This window comes from Mustela erminea, chromosome 16 (genome assembly GCF_009829155.1).
Source record: "Mustela erminea isolate mMusErm1 chromosome 16, mMusErm1.Pri, whole genome shotgun sequence".
Lineage (NCBI taxonomy): Eukaryota > Metazoa > Chordata > Mammalia > Carnivora > Mustelidae > Mustela > Mustela erminea.
The window spans coordinates 81,045,407-81,057,762 of NC_045629.1; the positions used below are offsets into that span (position 1 = coordinate 81,045,407).

The 12,356-nt window shown below is 47.3% G+C and overlaps 1 long non-coding RNA gene across 1 annotated transcript; it reads right to left on the reverse strand.

The window, feature by feature from the left end:
* Positions 1-1,241: 1,241 nt before the first annotated feature.
* On the reverse strand, positions 1,242-6,903 carry LOC116575432. Its single transcript, XR_004279768.1, has 4 exons — positions 6,386-6,903; positions 3,754-3,822; positions 3,022-3,127; positions 1,242-1,978 (listed from the first exon to the last, which is right to left on the reverse strand). It is a non-coding gene; the product is annotated as an uncharacterized LOC116575432 (long non-coding RNA).
* Between the last annotated feature and the right edge of the window lie 5,453 nt (positions 6,904-12,356).

Consider the following 12,356-nt stretch of genomic DNA (forward strand, 5'->3'; position numbering starts at 1 on the left):
TGGCGGGGGAGCAGGAAGCATTCTCACCGCACAGGAAATAACGGTGCCCGTTCAAAGAAATAGAAATTAAATTAATGAGAGGCCAGGAAAAGATTCTTTTGCTTCTGAAACAGATACATGATTTATATCCGTAATAAAAAAGGAGATGCCTGCCTATAAAAAATAAAAGGTCTCAGCGGAGTAGAAATATGAGCCGAGGCTATAAGGAAGCTCTTGACGGATGCGGAAGCCTAATTTACTAATGTGTTGATTAAAAATGTCCAAATTTAATTATTAAAATGTTAATTTAGGGGCCCTGGGTTGCTCAGTGGGCTAAAGCCTCTGCCTCCAGCTCAGGTCATGATCTCGGGGTCCTGGGATCGAGCCCCGCATCAGGCTCTCTGCTCAGCGGGGAGCCTGCTTCCTCTTCTCTCTCTGCCTGCTGCTCTGCCTGCTTGTGATCTCTGTCTCTCTCTCTCTGTCAAATAAAGAAATAAAATCTTTTAAAAAATGTTAATTTAAACAAAGGCACAATGTTTATCCCGACCCACATGACAAGGAAATTCAATTCAGAATGTCAGAGGGGACACGGGCAACAGGGACACGGAGATGCTGGTGGCCCAGCAAGCTCGCTGCTTCCTCCGACAGGGATACAGGCGGCATAGGAAAGACAACAGGTGCACAGCCGATGACCCACAGAGAAGCTGTTGCACAGGGAGCAAACACAGGGTGGCCCATTTCTGCCGTTCGTGCAATGGGTGTTAGAAAGAGAGCCCAGGTGCCCGCCAGTGGGGTCACAAGTAAAACGTGTGAGCGCACTATGGGACAGGAAGCAGGCGGAAGGAACAAACCAAAAGAACATTCAGCCACGTGGCTTCATCTCAGAATGAAATACCAGCACCGTACCACTAGCATACACTTAAAATACAGCACAGAAAACAGCATTACACACTTCACAAGGGTACCCACATACACAAGGAGTAATCTCACCTTCCAGCAGTTACCCACCTGGGAAGCAACGGACGCCACTGAGGAAAAGAGAGAAAGGGATGAAAACGGAATAAGGAATAGAAAGAGAGACAGAGAGAGGGAAAGACAGTGAGGAAGACAGACGGAGATGGAGGGAGGCAGAGAGAGAGAGATGGAGAAACACACAGAGAGATGGACAGCAGCAGAGAGGGAGATGGAGAGAGAGAAAGGGAGACAGAGATGGAGAGACACAGAGAGAGACAGAGCGGCAGAGAGGGAGTTGGAGAGGGAGAGACACACAGAGAGATGGAGAGAGGCAGAGAGGGAGAGACGGAACCAGAGCAGAGAGAGGGGGAGAATGCGCTGGACGAGATTCACGGTGAGGATGCTGTGCTGTCCTCAACCGAGGGACACTACCAACTCAGGTTTCGACACCCTCCTGAGGTTCTACACCCCTGAGGTTCCTTCACCCTCCAATAAACATGGGAGCTGAGAGAAGGTCTAGCAGAGAAGATACTGATGGATTTGAGTTTGGTGGGGCTGGGACATGGGCTGTGGAACCTCAGGTTGTGCAGGGACAGGGGTGGATGGAAACCACAAGGGGAAGTAATCTGGAGACACAGCCCACCACTTGGAAGAGGAAACCACGAGAAAGAACAAGATGCTGCATGGCAGGGGTCTTGAGTCAGTGGGGCTGGAAGCAGATGGAGGTGGGAGCTGCCCAGGAAATCCAGAGGCCTGGGTGCGAGGGGGCGGGGAGAGCAAAGCATGGCTCTCCGGCACCCAGGGCGGAGTTCCGGGAGCGCTGAGTGAGCAACATTTGAAAGATGGCTCAAAGGTCCTGCGAGATACGGCTGGACCACCTTCTGCATTTGGTCATGACTTCCTGCTCTTCTCAGTAAGTGCCCCTGTGCCTGGGTAGGTGCAGAGACCAGGCTCAGAGGGGCAGGTGGGGCCCCTCTCCCTCCTTGCCACCCAGGAGGCTCTCCAAGTCCTCTTTCGAATCATTTCTCCCCTCTGGATCTCAGTTCTGCGGTGAAGAATCAGAGATAATTATCATTTCGTGCTCGGTCCTTCCTTGGCTTCAGTTAGATGGCACACATGAAGGTCCGTTGGGGCTTCCTGTTGCTTCGTGAAAACGTGCATGCGGTACACAACTCGTACAGCCCGCGGTCCCCTTCTCCCTCTGTGGACCCCCCTCTGGACCTTTCTTGTAAATGAAATCACACACCATGTGTTCTTTCTGACCGGCTTCTTCCCCTCAGTGCAGTTCTTTTACAGCCCCTCTCCTCTATCAGCTTCTCCCCAGGGGTCTCTCTCGTGTTTACTACATCCAGGGTGTGATGTTTTGGAGACAGTGGGTGGACTTGGTCTCTGATGAGAAAAGGTGGACCACAGGGACCTCAGATTCTGCAGGGTCCTTCGGAATGTCCCTTCCTTCTCTGTTGATTTACAGAGGAAGGGGTGGAAGGCAGGGGAGATGGGGTCCCCAGAGTCTGAGAGGGAGGAAGGGGAGAGGCCATTCCACTGCACACCTGCTGCCTCCAGGGCCACGTCACCAGTGCCACAGAGCTTTCTGGCTGCAGGCCTTCTGCAACCTCCCCCTAAGATTCAGTTCTCAGACAGAACCGCCATTTGCATGATCTGAGCAGAGGCAAAGTGGAAATTACTGAACTCGGGGCCAAGAGGAGCGCATTGCACTCCTGCCAATCCTCCAGCTTCCTGTGGGGGAGGTGCGCTCCCTCTCTGGCCTCAGGAAAGTGCCAGAATCTCTTGCAGACCATCTCCAACTCTGATATACTGCGATGTAGGGGCGCCGAGGAACTGCTTTTCCAGGCTCACAAAATGTGCCATCTTTATCTGATTCAGGTCATGGGAGCAAGCTCTACAATGGCCCATTTTTGCTTCCACTGACAGTGGGGTGTCCACTGAGCTTAAGGGAGGGGCTGGGTTCTGGAACTTTCTGCTTGGGCAACACAGAATCAGGCCTGGCTCGTTCTGAGGCTCCCTTCCGTCCACAGAGAACCAGTGGCAGCAAACTGCAGAACCCTCTCTTCTGCTGGCAAGACCTACCTTCCTGCCCTGCGATTCCAACATGCTCCGCTCCTTCTGCCATGGTTTCCACCTCCTGTGGGTCTTCCAGCCACGCACCTTCTGCACGCAGTGGGACCTGGAATTCCTGAGTTGGGTAATAAGGCACTGAGTGGATCTTGACCTCATGAGGAAAATAATAGTGCAGATTCATTGAACATACTGCATACTGAGTAGTCTTCTCACCGCTTTTTCTTCATCTTTTTGAAAAGATTTTATTCATTTATTTCGGAGAGAGAGTGCGCATGAGTTGGGGGAGGGGCAGAGAGAGAAGCAGACTCCCCGCTGAGCAGAGAGCCTGATGTGAGGCTCGATCCCAGGACCCTGAGATCATGACCTGAGCCCAAGGTAGACACTTAACTGACTGAGCCACCCAGCCACGTCCAAAATGCTCAATGGTCCCTATTTTATAGATCAGGAAGCACGTTTGGAGTTTAAGCACAAAATCTCAGGCCACACTGTAGCCTGGGACAGAGTCAGGGTCTCAAGCTAATTTGGCACTGGGGTCTGTGATCTGGAGAGACTGCCGATCCAACACTGAGCTGACGGTCATCCAATTTCCCAACTCTGTACCCTCAAATGGTGAGGAGGAAGACAAGCGGACTTCTAACATGTCTTTAGACTTTGAAGATCTATGTTCCCATGTGGTAAAGCTGGGGTTATAACTCATTACTTAAGTTCAGTGATGGATGGGACCATTACTGCCAACCGCACCTCAGTCAGACCTTCCTCTCTCCAGGCAGGTGGTAACAGCCTCTTTGGGAAGAAGAGCAGATGCTAACACTGCGAAATAAAGCAGTACATAAAATGATACATATATGTACTTCAAGAGGTCGGCAGTGTATTTTTTTTAAAGATTTATTTATTTATTTATTTGGAGGGGAGGGGCAGAGGAAGAGAGAGTCCCAAGCAAACTCCCTTCTGATCTTGGAGCTCAACTCAGGGCTTGATTCCAGAACTCTGAGATCATGGTCTGAGCCGAAACCAAGAGTTGGATGGTTAACTGACTGAGCCACTGAGGTACGCCCAGAATGCATTTTATAAAAGTCACTCCCTGTCCCTGAAATCATTTCTTAAACTTTAGAAGAATGGGTCAGCTATAGTCTCTCCACCAGCCCAGCACAGCAGATAATACTAATTCCACAATCTGCCTGTTCCCAAGGCATCACCGAGCAGGAGAGCTATGCGGTGAAGGGATGTTCCCTTCCCGTACTTTCTGATAGCATGCGACATCTAGAACATTTTCTCATCTGATTTCACGGCTCTAGGGGTTTCATATCATTGGCTGGCTTCTGGGATGGGTTAATTGTAGAGAGTCAGGTTGGCAAGAACTAACCCCTTCAGCTAATGGTAGGAAAACATGTATTCATTCATTCATTCATTCATTCATTCATTCATTTCCTGCCCAGTCTTCCGTGCGGGGAACTGAAGGCAACAGAAAGCATATCTGCTTTCTGTAAACATGGGCTCACCGCACATGTCCACAGGCAGAACAGGACAGATGAAGAGCTGGTGACAGATGAGGATGGTATTAGGATCGGGGGGTGGGGGGGAAGGGGGGTGGCCCAGAGCATTTAGCTTCTAGACGGAAGTAACATAGGTCAAGAAGGTCTGAGAGTGAACCTCTCCTAGGTCTTCATAGCCCATAGGAGAAATATCGTCCTGTACTTGAGAACCACTGAAAACCCAAATTAAAGGCTTTCAGCAGGAGTCAGGCAGGAGATACTATCAGATGTACGCTGTAAAATATGGTAACCCCAAGATGTTGTGGAACAAACCCCCTCAGAGGGCAGACGGTGTGTAGAAGTCTGGGGCCCAGGATGATCAGGACCTGAGCTGGCTCTCTGGACTGGCCCCAACCATCGAGCCACACTCAGAGAGAACTCAGTGATGCCAGGTCAAACTGTGACAGAGCACATGAACACTACCTCTGTGTCTTTGAGAGGACACACCCCATTTTTCCATGGGTGACAGAGATCTCCAATCAAACCAGCTTAGGTGATCAGAGTGGGACGTAAGATGGCTCTTTCGACCCACGGTGTCTCTCTGCAAGCTTCCCTGCTCGGCCCACCTCTGCACATATGCTTCCTTCTCACACTGCCTATTCTCACGGTAGGGAAACACAGTAGAAGGTCCAGTTCCAAGCCTTTATTCTCAAACCATAGATAGAGAAGCCTGTTTCTCAGAACTCCCTGCAAAATCCTGAGTTTGCAAGGCACTCCCTGTGGCTAGGAGAATATCGGGCATCTATTGAACTGCTCTAGTCAACACAGCAAGGAGAATGGACTTGATCTGTCTAGCTTAAACACCCTTGGAGCTTAGGGGGGTATTGCAAACGCTCCCCAGATCTCAGCGGCAAGGTGACTGGAATTAGAAGGGCAAACTCTCCATCCTGGCGGGGGACCTGCTGTCCCTACACTCACGATCTCTAATGCGACCATGCTGAATTCCTCAAAGAAGGAATCTGTTTCAACTCGTTGCCATCATTGTGTGTGCAGTGCCCTTCCACCAGCGAGCACCACTGGCCTATGACCAGCCCGAGCCTGACAGTCCCAGGAAGGACCCCATATTGGCCAGGCTGCTGGGTGAGACTCAGGGGCAGGGGACATACTGTAAAGATCATGAACACCCCAGTGCAAGGATTATAGCCTCATCAGTTCCCATAAGAAGTTTTGGGTGTGTTAGGACCTAGACAAACAAATCTTTAACGTGGTGGGGGGCTGATGTTGAGCCTGCCAGGGGAGAAGGTGCCTCTGTTTCAGACCCTGGGCTTCCTTCGTGGGACATCATCAAGCCAGAGCCAGATGACCAGTAGGGGGCGACGTTGAGGATCACCAAATTCTCAAATGGGAGTTGGACCAAATTACCTCCTTGCTACTTTGAATCTATAACTAGAGTATTATTTAGTTATTCTCCTTATTTTGTGGAAGATGCCCTCTCTGAGATCAGTATTCTCATTACATTAATTGTTTCAATTTTGTCTTCTGGGAAAAAGACTTGGCAGCATTTCAGAGCTCAGGAGCGTCAAAGCAGAATTCCTACCCCCATTCCCCAGTTGTCTTGCTTATGTCAGATTTCTACTTAAAGTCACAGGCCATGAAAGCCAAAGGGTTCTGAGATGTGGATACAGAGGCACAGAGAGGGGAAGGGTCTCACCTATGATGAGACAGAGAGCCAGTGGAAGAAGCCAGTCAGGAGCCCAGGCATCCTGGCTGCCGACTGACGGGTCTGCCTCCTCAGCAGGAAGATCCTCAGAGAGGAGATAATTAAATGGGAGCAGTGCTGTTGAGAAGAACTGTGTGCGATCTCTAGAAGCTGGCAAGTGAAGATGTTTGGAACACCTTACCTGAAAGACATGTCAGAGAGTTTGCACAGAAAAATCCCATCTTTCTTGAACAACAAGGGACTATCTCCTCAATAATAATGCGCCTATAGGAACAAATATATATCTATTTTAGTATAAGCATGAATTATACATGTGCGTCTCTATCTGATTTTAAATTATGAATTAGACTCTGAAGTCTTTGCTTAAGAGCTCCCAGCAACGGCACATTGCCCTCAGCCTATACCCTATGCTCCCTTGCCGTGGCTCGGCATGGCGTGGAAGCTGGTTCTCCGCTGCATCTCATTCCACTCTCCCCTCTCTGCACGACCCCGCCATGCTCCCAGAGGCCCAGTGCAGCAAGCTGGATCCTCTTCTGGGGGTTTGCATTCTGTCCCCAGCTCACTCCAACCTCATGCATGACTATGTCTGATTCTTTTGTATTCCTTGGATCTCTGTTTGTGAAAGAGACATGCTTTGATCATCCTCTCCAGGTCAGCCCTCTTCCCACTCACTCTGCCACCTCTCCTTGTGGGCCACTTTTCATTCCCCTGTTTACTTCTTGTCTGCTTCCACTCCTGGCATGTAAAGCCCGTGAGAGTGGAGAGACCGTGTCTGCCTTGTTATTGCCATACTGTGGATTCTGGCAGCGTATTCTAGCACTCAGTAGGGAATCAACAAGTACCTGTGTGAGGGGTTAAAGTGTTGGTCCAGTGTGAGCCCCTCAGACCGTGAGAGCTGGCTATTAAACCCTTCATGGTGGTCATCTCTGGGAACGGAAGAACAAGGGAACTGTGGTGTTTTGATTATACTGGACAATGCCTAATAAATATTTTACAGGAGTGCGTTTGGACTTTGTGAGAATAAATTTTAAAATTGTTTCGTTGTGGTTATTATTTCTTTTTTAACACTAAGCTATTCTTCCTTCCGGAATTGTGATCCAGACAGGGTCTGACAAACCTTGATGCATAAATAGAAAAGGTCCTCCAATGATGTCACACGGATCATGTCCTTGACATTCTTGAAAGCTCCAGCGGGCAGGATGAGAGGAAAAAAATAGAATCATGGTGCTGAGAGGGACCAGCCTTTAATCTAATCCAACCCCCTTATTTTAGTGGGGAGGGAACAGAAGCTCCAAGAGACAGACACTTCAAAAGCGGGAAGATAAATGTATGGTAAGTCAGAATCCTGACTCTATAACTAACCTTGGGCTGGTCCTCTGTCCCTTTTGGGCCAGTTTTCTATACTTTGAACATGAGGGGGTTATGTCTTCCTGGCTTCTAAGGATCTATTCATTTATACTAATCCATGTCCCTCTTGATGACTCAATAAAATAAGTTTTGCATAACAAATCCAGACTATTCATTTTCTAAGTATCTGCAAGTATAACCAAGATGAATTTTCTGAGGCATTGGTTAAATACAGGGACCCCCTATTTCTGAATTTAAGGGAAGTAAAAAAAGGAAGATAAGGATGTGATCATTCCTTTCAGTTAAGGTGTAGAAAGCCTCAAGAGACTGTCCCCACCACCCCAAAAAACAAGAACAAGCTGAATCAAATGAATGATCATAATTTTGTAGAAAGTCACACATCTATATAGGTGGAAGAAATAAAATGCTACAAAGGGATGACCTTTTCCTGGTTTCATCCTTGGGGGCATGGCAAAAGGAAGAGTGAATGTGACACAGAAGGGGACAAGGAGGCATCAGCACACATTTTGGTAGACATTTAATGGCCACATGTGAGCTGATAAGATGGTGCCCCATCACAAATCTAGCTATAGCCACCTGCCACCGTGTTGCCGCAGGACCCTCACCATGTACATATGGTGGAATGCTGAAGGCAGGTGAGAGAGGTAAGAGAGATCTTCCAAGCTGGACAGAGCCTTCCCCAAGGGCAAATGCTTGTGCATGAATAGAGGCAGGGCAGAAGAGTGAGAGAGATTGCCCTGAGGTACATGAGGGGCTTCACTGAGCATGGGTAGCAGGTGGTTAAAGCTTGGAGGAAGAAGCAGGACGGAGATGCATCCCCCCCCCCCAAACCAAGCTGGTTGAACAAAGGGACTGGAAAAGCTGGTGGCCAAGCTGTAAATCATACAGCAGTCTTCTCTCGATGTGACTACGTGAGGTTTATCTCTGGAAGGTAAGGTAGGTTCAGCATTTGAGAATCATCCAACGTAATTCCCCAAAATAAGAGTGTCAATCAATTATACCTCAATAGAAAAAGAAGGAAAACCATATGACCATCTTAATGAAGACTAAAAATTATTTGATATAATTTATAATTATTCATGACCACAATCCTCATTAAACAGAAAAGGAAGGTAACACAGTCTGATAATGGGCATCTATGAAGATCTACAGCTATTATCACACTTAATTGCAAAATATCGAACGATTCCCTTCTAGCTCGGGGTACCAGGCAAAGAGGCCCACTCTCCTCACTTAGGTTCCACCTTGAGCTGGTCTTGGGGCAGCAGGCACGGGGTGGGGAGAAGACATATACACTACAAAGAAGGAACTCAAATTTTCTGCATTCTCAATGACATGATTATAAAAAATCTTAAGAAATCTAATAAAGAAAAGTAGACCTGAGAAAGGGATTTAGTGAGGTCAACTTGGACAACAATTGTGTATCCATATTCAAAAACTATCCATCTTTCCTTTAATCTTGGAGGCACACTAGCTTAGTTAGTATAAATTTGAAAGGAATCATAGACTAAGTTTTAAAAGCTAGTCCCGTAAAAGTCATAAAAGGATAAAAGGATAAAAGTTTTATATCTATCTATCTATCTATGTAGGCAAAGAATTCTTAGGACACAAAAGTACTAATCCTGAAAGAAAATAAAGAGAAAAATCAGACCCCAACCCATTGTTTCAGTATGACCATCAATGACATCTTTTTTTTTCTTTTCAACATAACAGTATTCATTGTTTTTTGCACCACACCCAGTGCTCCATGCAATCCGTGCCCTCCCCAATACCCACCACCTGGTTCCCCCAACCTCCCACGCCCCACCCCCTCAAACCCCTCAGATTGTTTTTCAGAGTCCGTAGTCTCTCATGGTTCACCTCCCCTTCCAATTTCCCCCAACTCCCTTCTCCTCTCTAACTCCCCTTGTCCTCCATGCTATTTGTTATGCTGCACAAATAAGTGAAACCATATGATAATTGACTCTCTCTGCTTGGCTTATTTCACTCAGCATAATCTCTTCCAGTCCCGTCCATGTGGCTACAAAAGTTGGGTATTCGTCCTTTCTGATGGAGGCATCATACTCCATAGTGTATATGGACCACATCTTCCTTATCCATTTGTCCGTTGAAGGGCATCTTGGTTCTTTCCAGAGTTGGGCGACCATGGCCATTGCTGCTATAAACATTGGGGTACAGATGGCCCTTCTTTTCACGACATCTGTATCTTTGGGGTAAATACCCAGGAGTGCAATTGCAGGGTCACAGGGAAGCTCTATTTTTAAACAATGACATCTTGAAGTAAATTCATAGAGAAGCTACAGACTGGGAAAAAATTCTTGCAACACACACCTGATAAATGTCTTAAATCCACAATACAAAAGGACACTTTAAAAAATCAATGATGAAAAGACAAGCCACAGACACTTTCTGCCAGAACTTTTGAAGAGACGCTGAGTGAGTTCCCAGGGCTTCCAAGAAGGGCCTAAGGCAAACAAGGAGAAGGCTCAAAGCCAGTGAGATGGGCCTGTGGCTATTCACAAGTCTCTACAGGTGTGGTTGAAATCTGAGGGTCCGAGGAAATGCCACCAGGGGCAGCAAAAGCATCTTTGAAAGGGAAGTTCAACTCCTGTACACACTCCCCTGGTGCTCAGGGAATGAAGCTGAACAAAAGTGCCACCAGCACATTATCTGAGCTTGCATCTTCCTTAAGCAAGGAAGAGGGAGAAGGAATGCCCGGCTGCAGGGGTAGGAGCCGGCCAGGGCCTGGGGATCCGCCGAGACAGGCTGGATGCCCCCAAGGGGACTGGAACCTGGAGTTCGACGGGGTGGGGAGGGGGCAAGGGTGGAGATGTGAGAAGCAGAAGCAGAGAGGAAGTGAGAGAAACCCCCACCCTGTGGAGCCCTGGGTGTGGTGCGTAAACAATGAATCCTGGAACACTGAAAAAGTAAAATTAAATTAAAAAAAAAAAAAAGAAAGAAAAGAAAAGAAAAGAAAAAAGAGCCAGAAAAAAAAAAAATTAAAAGCCAGTGATGGAATGAAAATGTGTATGACTTAGTTTCCCTGGTGAACCGGCATGAAAATTCCTGAGTGCTCAATGGACAGAAGAGAGGGGTTTGCAGAGGTGCCTGCGTCCCTACCTCTTGCCGGCCCTGGGATCTTATGTCTGTTACGTCATTGCTTTGAACCTCCGTTCCCTCCTCAGAAGCTGGGAATAAGAAAACGGTTTTATTTTCCTCTCGCGGTTAGTGCTGGTATCAAATGAGAGGGACCCTATCTATAATCTAAAAATTATGGCTATGATTAAGACAGCCCGCTGAAAATGGTGAGCTGTATCAAGGGCTTAATTATGTCTTGACAAGCAAAAAACAACGAATATGAACAGATTCCTGCTCACAAGAGGATAACTATGTTTGTTGACTTTTTGGGAGCGAAGACCATAGGAATGATAAAGTAACACAGACTAGATCAAAAGGATCTCCTCCTCAGTAAAGCAAACTTCTCATTAAGAGGCAAACAAACAGTAAAGAAAGGAAGATGACCAAAACTAAGAGGGGAGCGCCGGAGAAATCAGGAATATCTGGAAAAACTGCCCATTCCAGTTAAGCTATTTCTATGGAAGAGTATGAAAATATTTTACCTGAAAGTATTTAGGACCCTGTACACTGTAATTTAGGTTGAAAAATAAAAGTAAATGAAAAACAATGAATTCAGAGGGGGGGGAAGGGTATTCCGTGAGAAGTTAAAGTGTGCGCACGTTTTTAGGAGGATAGAAATTAACATGTGGAAATAATGATAGCTGAACTTAATGAAAATACATTTAGATATTTATTTTTAAGTAAGGGCATTTACTAAAAGAATAGGTGCACAGTGGATTCCAAACAGCAGAGAATAAGAGAATTCCAGGCTGCTTTGTCTCTGAGGAAAAGGGAAAAAGAAGCAAACCCTTCCAGCTCTGAGGGCTGGGAGCCTGGGTGTGGCTTGGTTGGGGGGCTCTGGCTCAAGGCATTCTAGGAAGGAGTCCTAAGCCCCTGGCTGCCACATCTCGAGGTTTGATGGGTGGGGGTCCCTTCCAAGTTCATCACACGGCTGCGGGAGGAAAGTGTTGCAATGTGGAGAGCCATGAAATTTGTGAGCCTCTTAAGGATTAGACAAAAATAAGAACTTTTCTTTTTTAGGGAAAAGCAAAGGAGTCTGGAAAGCACCAGTGTGGGGAAGTTTTGCTCTGAGGCCAGCCTTTCTCAAGAAGGTCCTTAAGGTAGGCTTACACTCAGGGTACGTCAAATTCAGGGTCTGGGGAAGGAGAGAAAGTTCCAGTTTCTTATCATTGGCAGGAATATGTATGTCACGCATCACTTATGGGGCAAGTAATGGGAACTTGGAGGGTCTGTGTCTGGTTTTGCCACAGGTAAACAGGGCAACATGAGTCTTATCTAAGTCATATGGGGAAGTGGTTTCTTGCAGGGAGCTGCTTCCTGCAACACAAATGGTGTGGGAGGGGGTACAGTAGGACGAAGGGTGTCTGTTCTTTAACTGGCCTCTGGTCACAGGCTTCGGTAAAATTCGACATTGTCAGTGACGGAGCCATAGTGTGGTCTCACAGAAAGCTAAAGTGTGAAACTGGTGTGGACCCTGGCAGGTGTTCAGAATTTCAATAGATGGAAAAGGCCTGAGGTTTCTACAACTTTGGATGTGCTCAGCGGCTAGTAACAGGACATCCCAGGAACAAGGGCCTGAGGAAGAGGACGTGCCATTACCTTACCCAGCAGAAGTGTGCAGATGACAGGGATTGCCAGGCTTGCTG